The 25,950-nt window shown below is 45.2% G+C and overlaps 1 protein-coding gene and 1 pseudogene across 12 annotated transcripts in view; both read right to left on the bottom strand.

Moving 5' to 3' along the window:
* Positions 1–25,950, bottom strand: part of ERC2 (ELKS/RAB6-interacting/CAST family member 2) — a 962,565-nt gene that overhangs the window by 154,705 nt on the left and 781,910 nt on the right. The window lies entirely within an intron of this gene.
* On the bottom strand, positions 5,808–6,458 carry LOC115859133 (uncharacterized; annotated as a pseudogene).

Below are 25,950 nucleotides of genomic sequence, written 5' to 3'. Positions count from 1 at the left end.
GTATTTTGCCCAGAAAATCCTATCCTCAGAGAAACAGGAGATCATCCATTGCACTCTAATTGGTGTTTTAATTCAGAGTTAATCTGCCATGCACAAGCCTGTACCAAATGAGAGGATTTTCATATCTGTTGAAGGGTCAGAACTTTTCCCAGATTGCCAAAAAGTCAAAATCACAGCAGCTCCAAACCCTATTGCATTTCATTTTACCCAGCCTTGCAGATGAGCTTCTAAGCCTGCTTGGTCAGCAAACATTTCTACTGGCCTGGAAAAGCTCTTCAGTTCTCCCCAGTCATTCCTACCAGGACTGTGGCACCATAGCTAGGAGGAGCGGGATAAGCCAGTTTCCATTCCTGTGAACATTTCAGGGTATGAAGCCTGCCTTCTTTCAGACTCTGTGGGCCTTTGCTAATTTGTATGACAGCTTCAATGTAAATAGCACACATCTGCATGGGTTAAAAAAATAGCCACTCATTGCAAAGGGCAGTGTACTGTGTTTATTTATCATCAACAACTGGAAATCAGGTTCTGTTTCTGGTCTAGAACAGCTGATGGTTTGCGACAACCTCCAAGGCATTTTGAAGTAGTGTTAGTTGACTGTTGACTTTAAAAATTATTTTTTACTCATTTTATTTTCCATGATTCTGTCTCAACTACCCAGCTGGGAGAAAACAATGAGCACCTATCAAGTTGGATATTTATAGTGTGTGTACTGCATATATCTCATCAGGCATACATACCTGACAGTTGTCTGCTAATGACCACACTCTCTTTCTACTACTAATAATCCCTATTTGCTGGGCAGGCAGGGTAAGGGCTTCTCTCCTTTAGTCCTCCCAACCACCCCAGGAAGAGCATATCCTCACTGTGCTTTGAGAAATGAGGTAACAGAGGCACAGAGAGAGTTAAACACACTGACTAAGACTGTATACTGGAGAGCATCAAAATTGGTATCTGAACCCACAGCGTGTATTTTTAGTAATCTATAGTATCAAGCAGTAGCCTCACACTTTGCTACTGAGCTGGGCTACCAGTCGAGGAATACATATAAGCATAAAATTAATTCTTGGCGGGTGGGTGAAGGAATTCATTCAAGAACAGTAACTCGGGTACAGAAGTAACCTCTTTAGCTTTACTGAGAGTCAATCATCTCTATTGAATTTTATTATACTTTATACACCCCCCCACACACATATATTTCACATGTGTATATACATGTCCCAAATCGCTATTTCTAGGGTCATTTTTCTCATGAATTTCTCCATTGTTCACTTTAATTCTATCAAATTCCACAGGTAAGATAAAAGATTACTCCTACTGGCAATAATGAAAATAGCATCAGCTGCTCACATTTTTGGTTGTTTACCACAGGTTGGCAATTTGGGAAGCAATCTGAGAATTCGTTTTGAAAACTGTAACAAATTATTATAATCTGTCAAAAGAGCGCCACGAAGCAATGGCAAAGATTATATGATATGGAAAGATGATCAAAGTATATGACGTGCAAAAGAGGGACTTATAGAATAATTTACATAATACAAGCTCATTTCTTACAACATGTGTGTGGGGGGTGTGTGTGTGTGCGCACAAGTCTAGAAGAATCTCTGGGAGAACACAGCGGGGATGGAACTGGGGATGTCGAAGAGGAACTTTCACTTTTCTCTTCATGCATCTCTAGTCTGTCTAACCTTTTATGAGCATGTCATTTAAATTTAAATAGCAATAAAGATGACATTTAAAAGCGTTCCCTGCCAGCTGACACAGGCAGCCCATGTCACCACTGGTGAACTCCACGTGGTAATTCCTGCCACCAAGGCCACGTCTGCTCTCCTGGGTCATGTATTCACCCAGCCCCAGCTCTGTCTTGGAATGCTCACTCCATCGCAGGGTCTCAGGGCTGGCTAAACCAGCTAAAACACACTGAACGTCTTTCTGTGTGATTCTCCACCATCCAGGTCTCCCCCCACTCTCATCCTCTGCATGCAGCAAAGACAACGTAGCTGAGAACTGTCTGCCCTCCGGACAAGGGTGCTGAACGTAGCCCTCTGGATGAGGAAGGCTTGCTTCAACCCAGCTGGTCAAGAGGAGGTCAAAAGGAAGACACAGGTCTCGGCTCCTCCAGACAAGCAACCCTCCAGGTTCCAGTCCTCCTTCACCCCTGGCCTGTGCAGCTGGCCTACCCATGCTAAGCTCGAAAACTGGCGTGAAAAACTCGCACGCTCAGTTTTTCAGAAGGCGCGCTGCCTGGCCTATCTGCAGGACACACCTCGGGTGCTGGGTGGCAGCACCTGCCAATCAAATGGCTTTTCCGTGTGAGCCTACTTCCCCCGAGCTTTGAGAATGTGGTTTCCAATCTGACTTTCATGTTTCAGGGCTGAAGTTTCAAGGACGCATCTGGACAAAATATGCTTTCCATATAGGCCAACAATTTATTTATTTATTGCTTATGACATTGTACTTGGCAGCTAAGGAGATATAAAACAATTTGAACCACTCTGCAGAAAACGGTTGCAGAGTTGCCACTGGAGACCCCTGTGGAAGATAATAGAGGAGAACGGAATCTCGCAGATCTTTCTGTAATTGACAGACAGAGCCTCAAGAGGCAAGCGCGGCGAGCGGGCATTCCTGTTAGGAGCTCACATCTCTTTCCAACCTCAACTCCTGCTTTGGCACAAGCAGGAGACCAGAGGCATGTGCTGGAAGCCTCATCTGACGGGGCAAATGAAGCCCGTGTGAAGGACTTCGTCATCCACCCCTAGCTGCTGGACTAGACGGAATGTTTGGAAGGGTCTCTTGAACGCTTGCTAACGTGGTGACTAATGCTGACTGCTTCCTTCTGCCAGTTTCCCATGGACACTGTTAGTGTCCCACCTACGTCCCACGGCTGATCCTGGCCTGCCTTTGCCTGCCCGCTTCTCTGGCCCCCAAGGCCCACCCGGCACAAGCTTATGGCAGGGGAAGGGCGTGAAGATTACTGATGCCTCCGGGGAGCAGCCCTCAGCCAATGACTGATGGGAGGGAGTGTACGTTTACCCCAGCTGCCTCACGCCTTAGGTGGGTCACTCTGAGGCATGTATCCTACACTGGCTCCCAGAGGCCCCTACAGGATTAAGCTGCAGTCACCAGTCAACCACCGCGATGACTTGCTAACAGCTCCTCTATTGGTTGCTTTCCCATCCCTGTCCTACTTCCCCACTGCCCTACTGATGTTTCCTGGGATCCCATCCCAAATAAACTACTTGTACTGTATCTCTGTTGTAGAATCTGCTCCTGGGGGAACCCAAATTCAGACTCCCTTACCCCAATCCTGCCCAGCCTTTAAGGTAGAGATCATAAATTAAAGCCCCAAGACCAGTTTCTGTCAAATGGGATGATTGTTTGGCTTGCAGTCTTCAAAGGGAATTCAAATTAGTTGCTGTAAAGTAAACAATGGGATATTTCACAAAGAAATCTAGATTCTTGGTTTTTCTTTTAAAAATGCACAGATATGATCATACTGGGCCTGTGTTCCCTCATGGCATGTGAGGCTGGAGCTGACATGTGATGCCTCTGTAAGCCAGGCCTGACCATCCATTCCAACCCATTTCTCAACCGGTCTAGTTCCCTTATTGACATTTCCAGTCTGGACCCTGTACACAGCTGGGTTAGCCAGCCTACCTGTAAGGCTAGGTGCGTTCTTCCTCTGAGTCTCCCTGCCTTCCTGAGGGCCTGTGCTGTCATTGTATTGCTCACTCAAGCCTGGACCATACCTAGAAAAGTATGTGAGCAGAGGGGAGTATCCTGCCAGAGGAGGCAATGATGCAGGTAACCGGATAGAAGCTAACAGCTAACGAGTGCAACCACGTCAGATGCCTGCTAAACCTTTGCATCTTTTTCTTTCTTTTTTCATTTTAGTCTTCATAGCCATTCTATGAGGTAGATCCTGTTATTATTCTCATGCTTTACAGGAGGAAACTGAGCCTTAGGGAGTTGGAAAACTTGTCCACATACCCAGTAACACTGAAGCTGGGAGGCAAGTTCAAGTTCACTTAATTCCAACATGCATGCCGTTCTTTCTGTCTGCTCAGCACCCCCTGTCCAGGATGTAATAAATAGTTACTATTCCATCATACAGGCCTGGCCTCAAGTCCGGGAAGTCGTAAAACCCACTCTGTCAGTGCAAGGAAGAAATCCACCTCTAAAAGGGAAGTTTCCAAAGTTGCCGGCACCAGGATGCCTGGTGATTATTTTTCACGGAGAACTCTAATAGATGTATGGCCCCCAATGCTTGCCAGCTTCTGACCAACCCAGTCTCTCATAGGCAGACTCATGGGGAAGCCAAATTAGACTTCGAAAGCCAATTCGTTCATTTACAATGATACTAAGCCATCACTGCAGAACCTTCATTGTCTGTGTATGGCAAGTGCAGTCCTTTCCCTATAGATACACCCTTCAGGGAAGCAGTGTTCTCAAAATGATTTAAAAAGAGAATAGGAGGGATCACGATGAAAGGAGCATGGTGTTTCCAGTACTAGGGCTGTTGGCTGAAGCAGGCATTTAAGGGCATCATGCTAAGAGGCCCCGTGTGCTAATCCACAATGAAGACAGTAGCTTTCATGGGAAGAGTGACTGCTGGATTCTATGGCCACAGCCTCCTCACTCATCTCTCCATAAGGACAGACCAGCCCTCAGGAAGCCCCATGGGTACGGCTCCCAACCGCTGGAGAGTGCCAGGATAGGCGTCCCCAAGATTCTCCTCTCCAACCCCTCTTTGCTCTTTGCTTCCATGGTTGGGTGACCCCTCTCCTGACACACTCATTCCTTCTTTGCTGTCAATACCTTTAGGCAGCTAGATCCAGCCTGGTTGGCCAGGAGCCACTTTGGCTCTTTAGGGCAAGTTGGCAAATCTCTGCTCTGATCCATTCTATGTTGCTTTCATGGGTATGCAATCTACTTTCTTTATTTCCAAGTTCTTGGGGTGGGAGGGAATAATCTCACCTGTCCTGCAGCACACAGTGTATTTCCTTTATGTCTCCCTGGCCAGAGTATGAGTACACAAGGGTAGGAGGCAAGAAAGCCAGGTGGTGAGAACACAGACTTCGGAGTCACGGTAGATCACAACTCACATCCTCCCCCTTCACTGACGAGCTATTTTTTTTTTTTTTTACTATTGTTATTATGATATTATATTGGATATATTTCTTAGCCTCTCTGGATCCAGGTTTCCTCCTCTGTAAAATTCAAGTAATTATTTCTAATTCAAAGATTTACTCAAAGGATCAAATAAGTAATGTGTGTAAAGTGAAAAGGAGTGTCTGGTAACAGGACAAATGTCCAATTAATAGAACAATAATAATTATAATACTTATGGCTGTGACTACACCACGTCTCATGTGTTCCTTACAGCTCTGAGGTACAGGTCCCACCATAGATCTCAACAAATACTTGCTAAATTGACTTGAACCAAGACTCAGTAAGAGACACATCAGGACTCAAACTGGCTTACTGAAAAAGACATTTATTAGCTCTTGTAACTAGATCATGCAGGACTAGGCTGGCTTTGGGCACAGCTGAATCCAAGGGCTCAGACAATGTCCCTAGGGATCTGTCTCTGCCCCCCCCCCCAATCACTCATGTCTGCTTTCTTTTCTACTACCTTCTCAGGCAGGCTGTGGCCCCCAGTACCCCAAATGCCATCATCCCAGCTTGCAATTCTATAGAACAAGCATTTCTTTATCCAAACAGTCCTAAACTCAGAATGAGACTAGCTGGGTCCTGTGCCCACCCCTGAGCCAATCACTGTGGCCCATAGGACAGCTCCCTCTGAGTGATCAGGTCTGGCGGTCGAGGATTCTGATTGGCTGGCTTGAGCCAAGTGCCCATACCTGACACAGTGCTGGGCAAAGAGTAGCTGCCCCAGAACTGTGGAAACAAAGGGATTTCCCAAAGAAAATCTGGCTGCTGGTTTCAGAAGAGAAGGAGACCGATTATGGGCAGATCAAAGCAGCAGATAGCAGCTGTACACCACTGCTAGGCACTGAACATATTTCACACACTTGCTCGTGAAAAATCTCCCTCTCCTGATGCAGAGTTAGAGTAATAAGAAGACTGAAGGACCATCATCAGTAAGTGGATCTCAGGAACCCTGACCTGTCAGCGTGTGACAGGGCTTAGCGATGGGGTCACAGCAGCCACAGGTGTTTAACCAGGCAAATGTTACCAAGTCTCAGGCCTGCAGGCTCTTCCCAGGGTCCAGTCCCAACTGACTGGCGGCCCTGACAGGACCTGTCAAAGCCAAGAGTCAGGACACCTGTCCAGACATTACAGCACCTCAAGACACATGGAGTGGGCAGGTTATAGGTGCACCGACCCTTCCCCAAACCCACAGGGCAACCTGCACCCACCACCTTCAACGGCAAAGGCCTTCTTCTCTGCAGAAAGCAAGAGCAAAGAAAAGACAGCGAACGTGTGAAACTGCTCATCATTTCCTGCTTCACTAAGGAGCTGGGACGTCGTTTTCTTGAAAGCTTTTGTTCTTGTCAGCGTATTCAAACAACCCAGAGGACTCACCTGCTCTGAAAGCCCCAAGACGCCCATCCACAGAGGCGCTCGTGGCTGCCCCACGCAGCAGAAGGAAGACATGCTTCCCGGCTGATTCCCTACTCCTCAGGCCTTCTACAAATTGCAGATTATAACCCCAGCTCACCTCTGTGGACCACAACTCGGGCCTGTCAGCCTAGAAGAGTATTTGGAATACGATTTAGCCAAGTCAGGCCTGGCTGTCACCCTAGACTCCCTTTTCTCCCTCCACGTCACAACCAAATTCCATTGACTCTCCTTCCCAGAGAGGTCTGGAATCCAGCTGCCTTTCTCTATCCCTAATCCCAGCCTGCCTCTACACAGACCACACTTCTCTAGCCTCCCAAGGGTCTCCTTGCATCCACTCACTCTCCAACACCCATTCTTGATAGTTCCACCAGAGGGATCCTTCTAAAGCAGGGGTCCCCAACCCCCAGGCCTGTGAGGCACCGGGGTGGCACAGCAGGAGGTGAGCGGCGGGTGACAAGTGAAGCTTCGCCTGCCGCTCCCCAGCGCTCGCGTCACCGCCTGAGCCATCCCCTCCCCGCTCCCCCCTCCCGCCCCTGGCCCGCGGAAAAGCCGTCTTCCATGAACCCGCTCCCTGGTGCCCAAAAGGCTGGGGACCGCTGTTCTAAAGCACCCACATCTGATCATGTCTCTGCTCAGCTCTTTATTACAAGGGAACCTGGAAACCATTGAAATGAAGTTCAAACTCCCTAAAGCAGTAGAAAGCCTTTCTGACCTCAGTCCTCACTGACACCTTCAGCCTCATCCTTTGCTAGTCTGCCTCTTTGCCTTCCATACTCCAGATATATTTACGGACTTAGTATGTTTCCAGATCAGACCTCCATTATGACATTCCTTTGGTCTGGAACATTCTCCTCCACCCCGTATTTGCCTGTATTTTTCCTGTAGGTCCCAGTTTAGGGACCCCAATTTTTGGTTTCTGAAGCTGAGTTTGGTATCTCTTCCCCATGTTCTCGTGGCATCCAGTTCCTACTCCATCACAGCTTGACTAGACCGGCCTGCAACTGCCTGCTGATCCATTCTTCCCTCTCTAGGCTGGAAGATCCATGAACACGGAGCCTGTCTTATTCATCACTGTATCCTCAGCTTCCAAGGCAAACTCTGGCACATGACAGAAGCTTGGTTCCTATTTGGTAAATGTTTGAATATGTGAATGAATAAAGGCAAGGAGGGGTCTGCTGCATGCTCTGACTTCCCGTTGGCTGAATTTGAAGTCACACTTTTTGTACAGACAACTGAGATCAAATCAGCACATGGGCCCGCCCTAGAAAAAATGTCAGTTACGCATCACATTTGCTCCACTCGATACTCCTTTTGGTTCCTGATGTTTATGTTCAAGGTATAAAAATGTCTGCACCACAGCTTTCACCTCTAGAATTGAGTGCCTGGCGTGGGGAAGAGTGTACAATCTTTGACACAATCTAGAGCAAGTGGGACCTCCAAGGATTCGAAGAGAAACATAAGAGTGTGCACTGTGCTTTGACTTGAAGGGCCTGGAGTGGGGGGAACAGGGGTCTCCTGTTTCCTTGACCAACCAGCTTGGATTTTTTTTCCCTCCTTGCTCAGCATCTGATGGTGTAGTATTCCAAGGGTATTAAAACAAGGTCAGTAGGCTTTATGTGACAAAAGGCATTCTGAAATGTGAATGTTTAGTTAGAGTTTAAATATCAGTGGTTTTGCATATGGAAACATATTAGCCTCATATTTAATTGTGAAATATAGTGTTCATGTGAAATACAGGCTAGGCTGTGAGGTCCCATAGGTATGGGTTTGAGTCCCAGCCCTGCTATTTATAAGTCGTGTCATCCCTGCCCATGTACCTAACCTCTGTGAGGCTGAGTTCTCTCGTGTATAAAATGGAGATGATAATAAAAGCACCAATTCTTGCAGGGCTATTGGAAAGAATAAGGTAAGGAACTCACAGAAAGCACCCAGCAAAGCATCTATCGCGTGGTTAGCATTTAGAAAATGTGACCTACCCTTTGTCATATTATAACATTGGACTCTACCCTGCTTCATATGCAAGGAAGTAAGAAACACAGCAGCCTGCTATAGGTATCCATTTTTGCTGTGTCCAACACACAGATGTTGGTTCAACCTCTGTATTAGTTTTCTATTGCTGTCATGACAAATTACAACATATTTCGCATATTAAAATAATTTATTTATTATCTCTCTGCTCTGGGTCTCCCAAGACCAGAATCAAGGTATTGGCAGGGCTGCTGTCTTTTCTGGGGATCTGAGTCATTCAAGTCATTGGCAGTATTCAGTTCCATGTGGTCATAGGACTTTCCTTGGTAGCTGTCAGCTAGGAGTCATTCACAGCTTTAAGAGGCCTTCTGCGTTCTCTGGCTCATGGCTCCCTTTCTCCAACTTCAAAGCCTCTCATCATACTTATAATCTCTCTGACCTCTCCTTCTGCCCCCCTTCTCATTCCTCTTTCGTATTCCACTGCATCTCTCTGACTCTTCTGCTTTCCTCTTCCACTTTTAAGGGCCTATGTCATCATATTGGGTCCACCTGGATAACCCAGGATACCCTCCCTACTTCAAGATCAGCTGATTAATAAACTTAATTCCATCTGCAAAGTCCCTTCACCCAGTGCCTGGATAAGTGTTTAAATAACCCGGGACAGGAGTCTTGGGGAGACACCTTTGGAATTCTACCTACTACACCCTGTTATTTTTACTTTAAAATGTGCAACAAAACCCACGTCAACACAGCACACTCATTAGGTATTTAGTTTGGGCTGTTTTGTAGAGTTGGCTTAGCTGGGAAGAAAAACATGGAAAAGTCATTTTCTAAAAGAATGGCTCACCTCCTTTCCTGAGAGACTAATGTTCTTTTCAATACAGAGTTTTGCATCCACTTATCAAGGAAACTCCCTTTATTCATCTGCTTTTCCACTTTCTGCTCAATAAAGTCCATACTATTTTAAGGAATTTTAAGATGTAGATCTAAGGTTTTTATCTATGAAGCTCAACTCCAACTTTCAAAATGTCAGCCAGCAGTGTCCAAGCATGGAAGACTCTTAGGCAATCCTGGGTTAATCCAAATTGAACAGTGTGGGCTGAGAAACTTGAGATTCAGGTTGAAATGTATTTGCCAGTTGGCACCCAACCCTGTTCTCATCAGCTTATCGGATTCATGTGACACAGAAACTTAAAATGCTGGGTCTCCATTCTATAGAAATACTTGCCTATATCTTCGAAGACAGATACACGAAATTGTTTACTGCAATCTTGTTTGTCATAACAACAAATGGCAAACAATCTAAATAGCCATCAACTCTGAGTGGCTAAATAAAACTTGGCAGGGGAATTCCATGGAATATTACTATAGCTATTGGAAAAGAATAAGGCAGATTCACATGTACAAAAATGGAAGGCTTACCAAGACAAATTGTTAAGTGAAAAATGCAAATCACAGAAGAATCTGAATAAGAGGACTCAATTGGTGTTATCAATGAAATGTGTAAATGCATATAGATTTCGTGAGTGCACATGAAGGGCACATCTATGAATAACCGGCACGAGCTGCTTCTGAGGAGAAGTGTGAAGTTGGGGAGCAGAGGAAAGAGGGGCATCTGGGGTTCAAGCTGTTTCCTTCAATATAGCTTAAATCTTTTACAATGAGAATTGATTGAATAATGAATCAATCATAGACTAAAATCAAAATTGGGTGAAATATACCAGGTTGGACATACTACTGAGGAGTAGGGGGCATGCGTTACTTCTACAAATGGGACTTGGAAAATGATCTTATTTTAAAGCTTTTTCCGAAATTAAAGCCTGTCAAAGTGCTAAAATAAATAATCTCTGAATATTTCAGCCCCAGATCCCACGCTTATTAATTGCTGCAGTAGAGCCAAGCATAAAACAGGCTGGACGAGAAAGGGCTATTTGTTCTCTAGTTTCAGATGACTGTAACCTTCCATAGACCTAGCACAAAGTAGGTGCTCAATAAATACTTGAAGAATAAAACAAAACGATTCAATTTGGGAAAGTAAAGTGGCTGCCTCTGATTAAATTAAATCAAGCATACTAAAGTCATGGTACTGTATACAGATATACAAGATTCGACCCAATCCCAAGAATGAATGGACAGGAGGGAAATGATTCCATTACGAAATACAGGCAAGGAAGATTTGGAATCTCGGCAATCCTGAGTGTAGTACTTTAAAATAGAACAAAACAAAAAAGAAACCCCTAAAAAACAGAGCCTAAAAACCAGATTCTAACCGTATGTAGCAGCCCGGGATAAAGGTCTTACAGGCTGCATGCCAGACTGGCCAGCAAAGGGGAAAGGGGCTCCGAAGTTCTGTCCCTCCATATGTGGAATTCAGGGGCTGGAATAAGTGACTGTTAAGCTCCCTTTCAGGGCCAACCTCCAGCAATCTGTAAGTGGCTGCTCCGGTGGGCCCAGGAGCCTCAAAGGAGCTGGAATCAGTTCTCTCAGCTTCAAAGGAACAGAGCCTTGGGTTTGCATGTCAAATGTCAGAGCAAACCTAAGCCTGGCCCCCACCTCCTCCACAGATCACCTGTCAGGGGCTGAGTTGCAAGAGTCAAGGCAGCCCTTTCATTTCAAAGGGGAGGTTGGGAAGGGAGGCAGAATGTGGCAAAATGCCACCCGAAAGCCCTCAGCATAAAACACTGCATAATTTTTCGTTCTTAAAAAGGCTTTTTTACTCTTACTCTTTTTATTCTGTTACAGCAGTAACTTTACTTTGGCTTCACCAACATTAAATAAGTGACTAAGTGAATAAATACATAAAGCAAACATGAGTACCACAGTGGCCCCTAGATTCTAAGCGGGGGAATGCAGGGGACCCCATTTCTAGAGATGCATGCACACTCTTTGCCTCTGTTGGTTTGTTTCTGGCAATGACCGAGCAACGTTTTCTAGTGTGACTATCCTGTGAGCCACAGGCTTGTTTCTAAATTGTACCAGATGCTCTTCCACTAACTCAGCCTCGTGTTTTCATCAAAGTTTTATGTTTTGATGATGTACATCCTTGCTACTCAAAGTGTGGTCCACACACCAGCAGCAGCAACGTTGCCTGAGAGTAAGGTTGGCAGAAAAAATATAGGAAATTCAAATTTAACTGGGCATCCAGCTTTTCTTCTCCTCTAAATCTGGCAACCCCACCTGGGAGCCTGTTAGAAATGCAAACTCTCAGGCTCCATCCAGACCTGCGAAATCAGAATCCACATTTAATAAAATTCTGGGTGGTTATAAGATCCAAGACGCATTGTTCTACTTTGTTCCTGCGAATTAAATCTTTTACTCTTAGGTCTTGTTGGCAAATTCTGATCTCATATCTGTACCAAACCCAGATGAAAAGAGTAATCCATTAACAAGGTTGGTTTGTATGTCTCCCTCGTTGGAGGGTTTCAGAGCGTATTCTGTTTGTAAATGCAGCATTTTCCAACCTGGGCATACCGCTCACTTTCAATCACTGATCAGCCAGAGCTGGTCCTGCAGGCTGAATCCCCATCACTTCGGAGGAGACGCCAGGCTCTGTTAATTGCTTGCTGGGTGGTGGGGAGGAGGGGTGGGGTTACCATCTCGCCTTTGATCAGGAGGGAGAAGTAATGGTTTTACTTACATCCTGCTTTGTCTCTGCACAGGCCCAGAGCCTGAGGATCCATTTCAGGCTCTCTCTTTCTTCCTGGTATTCTGTTACTGCCTACATACCGTGGCCCAGGGCTTGGGGGGTGGGGGGAAAACCAACGCTCTTTGTGGTACACCCACATGACAGGCTTCAAAATGGAAACAATATTTAAGTCAAACCTGGAAGATCAAGTTTGCTCAAATCTCACAACACAGGGAGCTTTTGAAAACTTCAGGAGCAGGTCTGGGTTTTTGATGGGGAGAGGCGAGCTGGGATGGAGAAGCAAGACCCTGTTAAGAGACGCTGAATTCCCACATGGGAGTCAACATTTCCCTTTATTCCTTATACACAGTGAGAATAGTAATAATGCACCCAGATAGAGCCTCGAGAGTTTCAAGGTGTCTTTAGAGACACACTCTTCTTCAGTCCATAGAATAATTTTGGGGGAAGTGAAGGTATAGGTGACCATTATTAGCCTCTTATGACACAGAAGGCACAACCAAGTAAACACATTTTAAGAGTCAAACAAGTCAAGACACTTCCCTCAAGTGGCACATTTCCTGACTCCTAAAACAATGTTCTTTCCCTGCTGATAGAGGTTCATTTATTTGGTTGCCCCAAACTATTCAGACCTCAATTATCCCTCATGGGACTGGAAGAAACCTTAAAAAGATTCATAGAATCCAGTTATGGGTTGAATTGTCCCCCCTCCCCCCAAATTCATATGTTGAAGTTCTAACACCCAGTACCTCAGAATTTGACCTTATTTAAAAATAGCGTCGTTGCAGATATAGTTAGTTAAGATGTGGTTGCACTGCAACCTTAATTCAACATGATTGGCATCCTTATAAAAAAAAGAAATTTAGACACAGATACACCCACTCCAGGAGAAAGCCATGTGAAGATGAAGACAGAGATCAGCCTGATGTATCTACAAGGCGAGGAATGTCGCAGATTTCCAGCAAACCAATAGAAACTGCAGAAAAGGCATGGAACAGGGCTGTGTCACAGCCCTCAAAAGGGACTAACCCTGCCGACACCTTGACTTCTAGCCTCCATAACTGCGGGACAATCAATTTCTGTTGTTTAAGCCACCCAGTTTGGGCACTTTGTTATATCAACGTAAATAACTACATAAATCCTGAGGTGGGAAGTACCACCTTGGCGCTAATGCTGATGCTGGCACTGGGCAGAGGGCTTCACGTGCATCATCTCACAGCTTCCTCACATCAAATCCGGGATGTAGGGCAGTTAGAAAGGATGAAGCTGAGGCTCACAGAAACTGAGCTACTCAGTGAAGGTGACACAGCCAGCACATGGCCAAGCTGGGTTGACACTCAGGCAGCGAGTCCAGATCCTGTTCTCATAACCAGTAAATATCACAACTTCAGGTAGAGTGGCCATGACAACAAACTAGCATCATTAAGCCCTTTCCCCAAGTATGCCAGGTGCTTTTAGGAACTCTTAACACCACACTGAGGTGGAAATGAGCATTGTCTATATTTGATAGAAGAGGAAGCAGAGGCAATGAGGCTCAGTGACTGGTCCAAGGTCACATGGCTCATCAGTGGTAGAGCTGAGGTTTGAACCAAGTCTGTGAACTCTAGCAGGAGCCCAGAGAGCTCAGATTTGCTGAGTGTGTGGTATGTCTCAGTGGCGGGTGTGTGTCCATTTCCAGATCAGCACTGCCCCTCTCTCATGTCACCATGCAGGCATCATCTTTCTGTATTTCTACCCACTGTGCACATCCTGAATGCCATTCTCTCTTTCCAATCCCAATGCTCACAAGGACATTTTCAAAAAATTCATTTCCCTTCCCTTGCTCTATAAGAAAGCTCTGCTTCCTCCGAGTACTGCAGACGATGGCTTCATGGCTATAAAGTCTGTGAAGTTACTTCAGTCTGTGGCTCAAACTCTGATAACGCCCTAAGTCACTTCCAGGAATTTTCATCAGCCACGCGTTTAGAGCGCATCTGAATGTAGGGCAGCGGCTCTCAACCAAGGGCAATTTTGCCCCTAGGGGACATCTGCAATTCTGGAGTCATTTTTGGTTCTTACAAACGGGGTGCTGGAATGCTACTAACATCTAGAAGCTAAAGGCTAAACATTATACAATGCACAGTTGCACGACAAAGAATTCAGCCCCAAATGTCAATGCTGTTGAGGCTGAGAAATCCTGACATAACGTGTATCCTCCAGAGGCAAAATGCCCACATACAGTCTCCAGCTCCATTGCTCACCAGTTCTGCAACCTGGGGCAATTTTCTTAAACTGTCTAGGGTCCCGTGTTCTTACCTTCAAAAGGAGACTAATAATAGTACCCACCTCATGGGTTTGTTTGAGGGATGCAATGAGTTAGTACATAGCAAGGGACTAAGTAAAGTACCTGGCACAGTGTAAATGCTCAAGATAGTCACCCTTACTACTTGCAAAGCTGGAAGTTAGGCACCTGACTGTGGGGCTCCAGCAGCTGCTCGGCTGTACTACTCTACGATTTTAGCTGAGGTGGGTAGTCTCAGATTTATGGATGCCTGGGCACTTGCCATTGCACAAACCTTAAGTTGCAATTTAGTTGGAAACCATGTTTCAAAGAAAAATCAGGCAGGAGAAATAATTGAGGCCATCCCGCTCTAAAAGCTTTAGAAGTATTCAGACATTCCCTTTGGAATCTTTTCAAGGTCTCCATTCACCTATGCACCTAACATTTACATCCCTTTTACAACATGCCCAGACACTACGTGGTTTAATGGATTTAATCCTCGAAACAACCTCAAGAGATGGGCACTGCCTTCTCTTGTTCTTTCTAAACAAAACCGCTTCTCCTGAAGTATCGGGACCCAAGATTAACCAATACCTTATTAAGTTTTTATTCAATATTATTGTTTTTCCTATTATATCATGGGTGTTATCTTCTTGTAGGTTCCAACTCTCTCCACAAGCATAGGGATTTTATCAACAGGACACAGGCTTTGTGGGTTAGCCTGGACACCTAACACGCTGTTTAACATACAATATGTATTATATAATAATACACAGAATATATACAAGTTATAATAAATTATATAGATATACATGTGAAAGATAGACAGATAGACAGACAGAGAGACAGGTAATACTGACTTATAAATTCTTGGAACTCAACCTGCTTTCAACCCACGTGGGGACAGACTTCAGTATGTGGTTTAAGGAACTGGGTCTGAAGAACCCCTTGCTATATAGTGGCTGGTGGTGGCCACACACTACTGAAGGGAGAACATGGGATGGGGTAGTGAATGACAGAATGGGGTTCCAGCCTGGTCTCTCCACCTCCTAGCTGTTGACCTTAGCAGTGTGATTTAACCTCTTCTGTGTAAAATGGGACAACCTACGAGCTACATGTTAGGGTGGAAGGCGAAGTGGCGTTTCATGTAGAAAAACTAAATGCTTGGTAATGGCTGCTTTCCATCTCTGAACAAATTCTGCTCATCATCATGACTTGGATTCATGGCTAGGAGGCTTATGAGACTCTGCTGGTGTCAGTTAACTGCCTACAACCCCACATTTCAATGATGTTGTTTCACTTTCCTATCCTTCCTTTAGTTACTATGGGTTATTCCTCTCTGCTTCCAGCCCTGGTATTCAGGCCACATCGAACAGTCCTCTGTGCCAGCCAACTGAACTGCCCATGCTAACCCATGTATATGCAGAGTCGATGGCAATATTGATCATACAATGCGAAGCCGCCCTGTGATAAATGGCAGAGTCCTTGAATTCTTCTTATGATCTTATACTGACAGACAATTAAGAATATACCTTACTTGGGTAAAAGGATTCAAGGAGATCAGGGACCTTATCTGTGTAGTTTCTGTTGAACTGCATGTAGTAGGTACTCGGTAAATATTTGTTGAACTAATTGCTAAACAGGTGAGCATTAACAGGTTAAGTCCTACATAATATGGCCTGTGGCATTTTTTTCCCAGTATCTTCTTTCATTTCTTTTCAAATAATCTGAATAATTTGTAGGCAGGAGCACAAGAGCTTAGTTTTTAATCTCATCAACAAAGGACCTTCCAAAGAGAAGGCATTCCTTTGACTTGGTTGTTGGCATTTCAGATGTAATTACATTTTTCACCCTAAAATTTCCCAACGAGATTAAGAGTCAGGTACAAAGTCTCCTTAACCCTCTGCTCAAAAGTTTGCACAAGGAGCTCTGCCCACTTTTCATGGGATTTCAGAAAGATGCCAGCTGCTGGCAACCATGAATCATGAAACACAAAGGACTCATAATCTCCTGGAACATACCCTGCTTGCACAATTCCTTAAGAGCCTCTCTAAGAATACACCGGAGTCTGCAAGCATGTACTTGCTTTTCTGCAGGTAAAGAAGATGCAGTATTGCCTTTTTCAACAAGTTGTATCCAATATTCCCTTTATCTATTCTGGATCAGTCAAGATAAGAGAGTACACACGTCTAGGAAAAAAGGCAGCTTTAGCATTTTCTTTGTAATTTCACTTGCCTTCTGGCCTCTGAGTTTCCCCCGACTTCACATTATGCTGATATTTCTTGTAATGACTGAAAAGTTTCAAGCTTCTTCGCATCTAATTCCAACTGGCTATTAACTGTGCTAGTTTATTGGAATTGTGTATTGAGGGCTTTTGAATCTGCAGGCATATGTTTTTGTTGCCTAGATCATTTGCTTGACCCTAAGAAAGTTATGTCCAACTTATTCCAGGCAGGGGCCTCAAGCATGAAGACCCCTAGGGAGACTGGGTCCACGTTTTCCTTTGGTCACGGGTGTTGATGCCAAATAGTTTCAATGGTCAGACTGGTGCTCAGTTCCCAACCTGATTCAGGAGATATCCACTAAGTAAACTTCTAGGTCTTTATAACACATAGTAGATAATTACAGAAATACTGATGCTGCAAACCCTAAGGGGTGACCGATGAAGAAGGTATCAGAGGAGGTAGTAGTAAATAAAGAAAATAAAGAAGAAAATAAAGACAACAAGGGCTAGTATTTATTGAGCGCTTACTATGCACTGGTACTGGGCTAGCATTTCACAGCCTTATCTCACTTGATCTTCATAAGAACTCAGTCAGGGAGGAAAATAAGACATCATTTTTCCCATTTTCTAGATGAGGACACTGAGGCTCAGAGCAATTAAATAATGTGCCCAAGGTTACACAGCTATTAAGGGGCAAACCTTGGAAACAGAGCTCTCACTCGCATCCCATGGACTCCTCCTACAAGCAGGTTGGACATTTTATTCATGAAAAAGGAAAGAACAAGAGGAGGAAGATGAGGTGAAATAAGGTATGAGGAGAAGGAAGATGTGATCTACAGAGGAAAGTCCTGAGGTGGAGAAGAGGAAAATGATGAAGTCTTTGTTGGCTGTCATCATGATTCTCAGAAAAACAGGCCCATCTTCATTTCCCATGAGAGGGGGGCTGGGTGGGGAGTATGAAGGCTAAAGCAGAGATCTGAAAGGGTCACCTTGGGGATGTAATGTGGGTCAATGCAGGAATCAGGAGTCCTGGTGAGCAGCTCTGGAGTGAGACACACCTGGGTTCAAATCCCAGCTCTGACATTCCTGATCTGTGTGACTTTGGGCAAGGAACTTCCCTGCTCTGTGCCAAAGTTTCCTCACCTGGAAAACAGGATAACAGTAGTACCTACCACACAGGGGGAGGTGAGGACTGAACAGCATGACCAACGTGAAAGCAATGAGGATGGGGGGCGCGGGTGGAAAAGTATGGCCCACCAAGTCACTTGCAGCTTGCCACTGGTTTTGCATGGCCTACAAGCTAAAAATGGTGTTTAAACAGTTGGGAAAATATCAAAAGAAGGATGTTCTCTGATATATGAAAATTATATGAAATTCAAATTTTCTTGTCCATAAATATGGTTTCTACTGGAATATGACCATGCCCATTCATCTCCTTGCTGTCTTTTACTGTTTTTGCATGCAATGGCAATTGAGTAGCTGCCACTGAGATGCTCTGTGGCACTCTCATGGCTTTGCACTGCTACTCAGCCCACTGCAAATGGCAGTGAGGCAGTGAGAACGTGACAGCCTTTTGAGTGACATGTGTATCATCCATCTGTGTGCAGAGACATTTTCAAAGACGAAGTACATAAAATACCATTACAGAGCACTGTTTACAAATGAACATCTGCAAAAGATTCTGATGACAGAGAACACTAATGTTGAACACCAATTAAGTGAAATGTAATTTCTCTCCAAAGAATCCAATTCTTCTCATTAGTAGACATGTATTAACAAAATTTACACTCATTATATTTTGAATTTCATTAATGAAAAACTTGTGAAAATTTGCTTTCTTTCTTGTTATATAAATACTTATATCATATTCTTCATTTTGCCTTTTGGCCCACGAAGTCCATAACATTTACCATCCGGCCATGACAGAAAAAGTCTGATGAGCCTTGACTGAGGAAAGCGGCCAGTGTGTGGTAAACAGCACAGGAGAGGAACTGCTGGTTCTCACCTCTGCTGACATCATAGCCCTGCATCATTCCCATCATGAGGGCAACTCGGCTAAAGGCCCCAAATTCTCTTTTATAGGTCTTATTCAACACTGGGCATATATATCCCTCAAGTTTCAGGTAAATACTGGATAAAACATAGCTCTTCAACCATAGTAAGGAAAACAAAAGCTTAATGGTGGGGCTGGGCTACGTGCCTTCTCCTTCTCAGGCCCATTCATTCGTTCTTTTCGGCACAGGATTCTGCCAGCTCCTAGCTAACGATCTCAAACAATGGTGGTAGCTCCACCTGCTAGGGCAAATAGCCCATCCTGAAGCCCAGAGAGACAGCAAGTTGCAGCAAACCTTTCCCCAAATATATTCCCAAAATACATTTTCCCCAGATAGAGTCTATATAATTCTCGATGAGGGTCTGGGAAGAAAAAGGTCCATGAGCAATAAGCATGGTAGACCCAGCCAAACCTCTCTTTCTTTCAGCATGTGACAACTGGCCTGAGGACACTAGCCCATCAAAGGCTCTGAGAATGCCTGCAGTGAAGAAACCTATTTGATTCTGTTTAATCCAGTTTTACTCAAACTTGTTTGAACATAGAATGCTTTTATTATAATTTAAAAATAGTGGGCTTCCCTGGTGGCGCAGTGGTTGAGAGTCCACCTGCCGATGCAGGGGACACGGGTTCGTGCCCCGTTCTGGGAAGATCCCACACGCCGCGGAGCAGCTGGGCCCGTGAGCCATGGCCGCTGAGCCTGCGCGTCCGGAGCCTGTGCTCCGCAACGGGAGAGGCCACAACAGTGAGAGGCCCGTGTACCGCCAAAAAAAAAAAAAAAAAATAGTATTTCTTAATATCGAGTACCATCAGTGCTCGGATAAACATCCTTAGGGACTTATTACCACAGGGAAAGGAGCAGCTGACCGAGAGGCAACTTTCTGACTTTGTAAAACAGGCACGGTGCTACCCGCCTGCTACCCTCATAGAGCTCATGGGGGATCAGAAGAAAATCAGAGACAGACGTGGTCTATTTTCTCTAAACTGGTGAGGGAGCTGTGTGAGTGAGACAGAAGTGGGAGAAGTGGCAATGTCAGCCCTCAGAACTCTGAAGGTGTCTGTGGTGATGAGTGGGCTATGCACGGTGCCGTCAGGCTGAAGGCCTCCCTTCAGCCTCCCCTGCCCCCAGCGTGATTTTGGGAAAGCAGTGATCATCCCAGGGGGAGATGGAGACACCCGTCCTTCCCTGTTCCATCCCATGCCCAAGGCGAGAGGCACGCCAAAGGCAGACACCCAGTTACATAAAGCTCCCGAAGGCCTTCGTGGGTGGGAGTCCCAGGCCTCAAACCAGGTGCTTCCCGCAAAGTGTGCAAACGGCTTCACAGTCTGGCCTTGAAAACATGTTAGTGCATTCATAACTTAAAAAAAATAATAACAACGAGAAAATTCATCTGGCGTGTCTCAGCTTGCACTCTCACATGCAGTAACCGCCTTATCCGACATATCAGATTTCACCGAGTCCCAAGCCTGTTGTACAAGGACAGACAAAGATGACTCTTGGGTTCCGAACACTTCCTCATTCTCCCTCTCTCATCCCCCCATTCTGCTGACAATTGTACTGAACGACCTCTGAGGCTGAATCGAGTTTCTGATCGGCTGGTGGACATGCTGTCAGCGGGGCAAGCCGTCCCTCTCTCAGAAGAAAACAGGTGTTCTTTCATTTCCCAGGGTCACCTGCCTTCGGAAAGAGGAGCGCAGAAGATTTCCCCTGACGTGGTTTCCTCGTGCTCCCAAGCTAGTGCCATGGTGCCAGGAGATACAAGTATAAAAAATAAACAAAACCGTAAAAGTAACAAATAAGAGCAGCAAAAAGCCCTACAAGCAGAACCTAATCACAACCCAATGCCACGCAAGCGACAATGGAGAGACTCCCTTTTGAATCATGGAGGGGTTTTTGTTTTTGTTTTCCGTAGAGGGATTTGTACAGAAACTCCTCTCAAATAATGCAGTTACATCAGAGATCAAGGTGTGTTGAAAGAAGAATGGATGTTGGGGAATAAGCAAGGCTGCTAATTCCACCACGTGCTGACTCAGGGCAGCCACAGGCATCCGGGCTTCCTGGGCTGACACCTGAGTGCAGAACAACGAAGCCTCATTCCGCTGCCAGGAACCAATGCACTGGGCAGTATAACTATGCCCCTGCTCCCCAGAGGGCTGCAGTAGGCCCACCCTAGCCTGCAGAGGCTCTTCCCACTGCCTGATGAAGGGCAGAAATCAAAATGATAAACCGATTTCAATTTGTCAATGTGGAAAATCAATCCCGTGGCACTGAGTAAATAACAACCACCATATAGCCTTTGCTACTTTAAAGGCTTAAAGCAACACTTAAGAGTGGTGGAACCAGTATTTGAACTGGGTCTGTGTGACTCCAGAGCCTGGGTGCTACCAACCACTTAGCACCAAAGACTATGCAAAGTCGGATTTGCCTCTGCCAGTTATATATTTACACGACCATATCTGATAGGGAAAATGCGCTTTAAAATGGCACCTTCTCTGAATGAGGACTTTAAGAACGTTTTTCCTGATTCCTCATTAAACTTTCTGTTTTCTGCAACGAACATAAAAGTAGTAAATGGCGAAAATAAAGCAGTGGCCGTAAGGAGCTCAGGGTTTTCCAGAGAAAGTGACCTTTGTAGTGTTTGCTTCAGAGCCTCATCCTGCGTTTTCCTCTGAAGGATGAAGGTGCGATGTGTGCCAGAGGGGCCTTCAGCCACATGTGGATATTTGTCTTTTTATTCTGAGTTTAACAGGTTTCATGGAGCAATGGTCTTTTCTCTAAAAGATGACAACAAACTCTTCTACATCCCTCTGGGAGCTCTGTTTCCACCACTCCGCACATATACACAGTGACTGAGGCACTAAGGACCTGTGACCGCTGACACAGACATAACAGGAGGGGCCAGACTTATTAGGACACACAGTGGGGTAGCAAATGAGCCAGGCTGATCCTCAGCCTGTGAAAAGCTCCCTGAAGCTGAAAGAAACAGCAGGCCTCCTCCTTATGCAGATTCAGCATCTCAGTGATTTTGTTACCATGGGAACAGGTCTGTGAGAGGGAAGGCAAGTGTGGCCTAGCGTTTGTGAGGGCAGGATCTGCATGGGAGAGATCGGGGCAGTTTAGACAAGGGCCTGGCAGGAGAGAAGTTTCCGTTACTCTATGATGTTATTCTTAGCATTTGCATTATAGTTTCTGGAAAACAAAGCTAGAGGGAATGCATTACCATCCCAATGTCTCTGACAGACATGTTCGTGGGGAAGGGACCTTGCGGCCACCCAGGCAAAATGGATCCGTAGTATCTGTTTCATGAGAGCATCTGATAGCCTAGTGGGCCAGCACGCTTCCTTCAGAGATCATGTTCCTCTGGGGAAGGCATATATGGGGAAGGCCTGAGGATGGAGTTAAGACCCATCTGGGCGTGGTCAATGGCTTCTAGTCAATTGATGACTCAGTGGCAGAAAGGAATATTTCAATCATTCTGGTTGAAACACCCAGTGGTGACCATAAGTATATACTCTTGTTTTGGATGTTGTCTGGTTTTCCATTTTGTTGAGGATGTGGAGATGACTGGAAGGAGATGGGACTGGGGTTCCTCTCCCTGAATCACCAAGAAAATTCTGGCCCAGCTTATTAACACTGCCCACCAACTGGACGGCTGCCCAAAGCGGTGTCTACTCTCGGTCTATAAGTCTAGGAATGAGACCTATGGGTGATCTTCTGGAAGAGAGGGTGTGTAACATTTTGATGTCCCAAGCGTAAGACAATTTACGGGCAGGATTGTCACAAATGGTGATGTACGTCCCTCTGGCACCCGCTAATGCGCAGACAGTGCTAAATGCCATCGGCTCCTCTCTCCACGTTCTCACCCATGGCTGGATTTTCCAGTGTCCACTCAGCTTATTATTTTTCTTTTAGTGTTCAGTTTCCATACCCCTCCTACTCATTGATATCTGTGTCTCAGATTAATTTTCACCAGATGTGAGTATCTGAACTTCTCCAAGGTTTGTTACTTTGCCTTCATGATCCTAACCTTCTTTGGGCCATTTGTGTGATTTCTCTGACCTCCCTAGTGTTTCCAACACATCCCAAATTAGTGTCATCTGCGACCTCCCTCCACATGCTCTTTTCTCTCCTTTACAGATCATTAATAAAAAGGCTAAACAAGACCAGACCAGCACCACACTCTACAGCAAATGACAAAGGGGTGGGAGAGGCTGAAGAGCTCCCTGTGAGCCAGCCCTGGCACAGGAAGGATGTAATGTAATGCAGCAACACTCTGCTAGACGCCTCCCACCTCTGGCCCACAGTCATTTATCACCACTGTTTGTTTATGATTTCTCAGCCAGATTTCAGGTCCTTGGAGTGTGGTCATATCCAAGCCAACATACACTGCTTTGCCAGGTAACCCTTACAAGCTCCAGAAGAACCCATAAGAACTTATTTGCTGCACTCGATTCTGCTGAAAAGCTTCTCCCCCTGTCCCCAACCAAGCCCATCATACTTGAGAGCAGAAAATGGTGGACTGCGACATCATCACCCTTTTCTCTCTTTCAATTCATCAGCTCACAACTGTTCATCAAATATTTGTTGGCTTTTCATATTATTCACTCGATTTTTCTTTGAGCCGAAAGAGACACTCTGCTAGACATGGTCTAATCCACAGTCTCCAGCAATCAAACCTTCCTTTGCTAGACCTAGGTGTCATTATAATCAAAAGTAACCAAACAGGGTGTGTTTTTGGGGTAATGATGCTTTAAGACCTGCTAGAAAATGTGTACCTGGCTCGTACAGCTTTGGTCATAAAAACAGATTTCGCCTTTTGATTTTCCTTTCTTTTGTCTTTTCTCTTATCCCCCAAAGTCACCCATCCCAGAGCATCAACTGCTTTCTTCAGCTGGCATATAGACTCCACTCTTCTGAGCACAGCTGCAATAATAACAGTGATATTCTCATGAGGACTGGCCTCACCATGCACCGGACATGGCTAGACATCTCATTCACCCCATCTCATCTAATCCTCACCACAGCCCTGGAAGGTGTGTATAACCTTCTCCAAATGGGGAAATGGAAGAGCGGAGAGGGAACAACACTTGCCCAAGGCCACCCAGCCAAATAGTCTCTGGATTCAGCCCAGTCCAAACCCAGACTGGTTTGAATCCAGAGACCACACTATGAGCCACGCTGCCACACTGTCACCCAGTTTCCCATAGATTAGCGGTTCTTCGTCTTTTCTGAGTCACTGGCCCCTATGAGTATCTGCTGAGGATCACAGATACTCTCTCTCCTCGGGGGATGCGCACATACCCACATCAAAGTCTGTTAACCATGTCCGGGGGTTTGCAGGCCCTTGGGGGTTCCTGAACACCAGCTTAAGAATCTGTGTACTACTCTAAATTCCTCCAGGGTAGGAACTGCACTTTCTTCACTGCCTCAACTCCAGTACTGAGATAAATATCTTTTGAATGAGTTATTGATTGAAAGAACTTGGGGTAGGACATTCAAGCTGTGGCTCTGAAGAACAGCTTTACAAGCCTGAATAGAAGATATAAAAATACAGATATCTTCCAGAGGAGCAGAGAAGCCACAAAAAGAAGGTAAAGGGGGAAGAAATAAAGCAAAAACATTTCATTCCGCCCAGGAATTAACTGTGCAATTGGAAGTAGACAGAGTCCTTGTCAATGGTGGTTCTGAAACATCTAGCAGCTACTTCTAGTTACTTCTCACCCTAACTCCTGAAAACTGGTTACCGAAAGCTTCTTCTGCAGGAAATAACATACTCGGAATTTTAAGATAGGAGCCCAAATCTCACAAGGTTTGCCTTAACTGACAGAATTCTTGATGACTGAGGATCTTAGGAAAAACTGCAAGAACCAATGGCATCTTCCTCCTTTTCATCCTTCTACAACTCATCTCTAAGTCCTTTCCATCCTTCTACAACTTTGGGCGCTCGGTTTTTCTGGAGACTGCTGTGCCCACATGTCTCCCTATTCTATGACTCCTGATTTTTCTTCGCAGTCTTCGCAGTCATCGATATTCAATTCTCTCCTTTTCTTTGAGAGTCAGAGGAGACACACACTCTGGAAGTTGGACTCCAGCTATGCTTTAAACTTGACAGCCTACACGTCACTGAAATGAGAGGCCAAAGATTCCCCTGATGATATACAGGCAAACGGAAAACAGGGGATCAAAAGTCTGCCTTTCCTTGGCCAGTCTGACTGGACACCTGGGGAACACAGACCACAACAGGACTCCTACTCAGCCTTCAGCCTCCAATAATGGCGTGTCTCAGCATTGACCCAAGGTAGAAATCTGGAGGTTCTTGATTTAATCCTCTCTCTTAACTCTTCATCAAAGTCCTGCTGACTTCACTTCCTAGTCTCATCTCCAACTTATCCACTTGTCTGCATCTCCCACGTTGCTCCCCTGGGTCAGCACCATTAATTCTTCCACAAATGATGGAAGAGCCCCTACTTCCGCTCTTCCTGCCAAGACAATTCAACCTCCACACAGCAGCCTGGGTTGTTCTACAACATAAATCGAATCATGTCATGCCCCTGCTTAAGATCCTCTAATTTTCCTTTCATTTTTTTCACTTTTCTTAGGCTAAAACCCAAACTCCCTACCTTGGCCTAAAAGGCCCTACATGATCTGGCCCCTTCCCACTTCTTCATCTTCATCTTACTGTCTTATTTGCTACCCAGAGTTACGGTTTTAAGCTCCTTCAGCCCATAAAGCTCTTTCCCACCTTCAGCCCTTTGCTAAAGTAGGTTCCTCTTGTTAATCTCAGTATCTTCCCAGTTTCCATCAAAGCAATGATCAAAATGTATAAGGTTTCCGTTCATATATTTATATTCTTATCGTCTGTTTCCCTAAACCAGACTGTAAGACCAACAGGGTTAGCAACCGTGTCTATCTTACGCATCACTATTTTCTCAGCACCTAACCAAGAATTTAACTTTTTAATGAAAGAACAGATGAATAAGTGAAAAACGACTGAATGAATGGATAAATGAATGAAGGAAGGATAATTCTTAGGAGCCAATGGCACAAGGAGGAGATGTATCAGATCCTCAGTCATAGGAGATGTGGGTTGAATCAAAAACACTAGTTGGTATCTGGTACAGTTGATGTAAAAGAAAGCCTCCACTCTGCAGAGAAATCAAGACTTCAGTTGCGGAGGCTGAGCACAGGCCTTGTGCCCAGACCGCCTCTGCTAAGAGAA

The sequence above is a fragment of the Globicephala melas genome, chromosome 11 (genome assembly GCF_963455315.2).
Source record: "Globicephala melas chromosome 11, mGloMel1.2, whole genome shotgun sequence".
NCBI lineage: Eukaryota > Metazoa > Chordata > Mammalia > Artiodactyla > Delphinidae > Globicephala > Globicephala melas.
The sequence above is the reverse complement of the archived record's forward strand: the minus strand, read 5'-3'. Positions and strand labels throughout refer to the sequence as shown.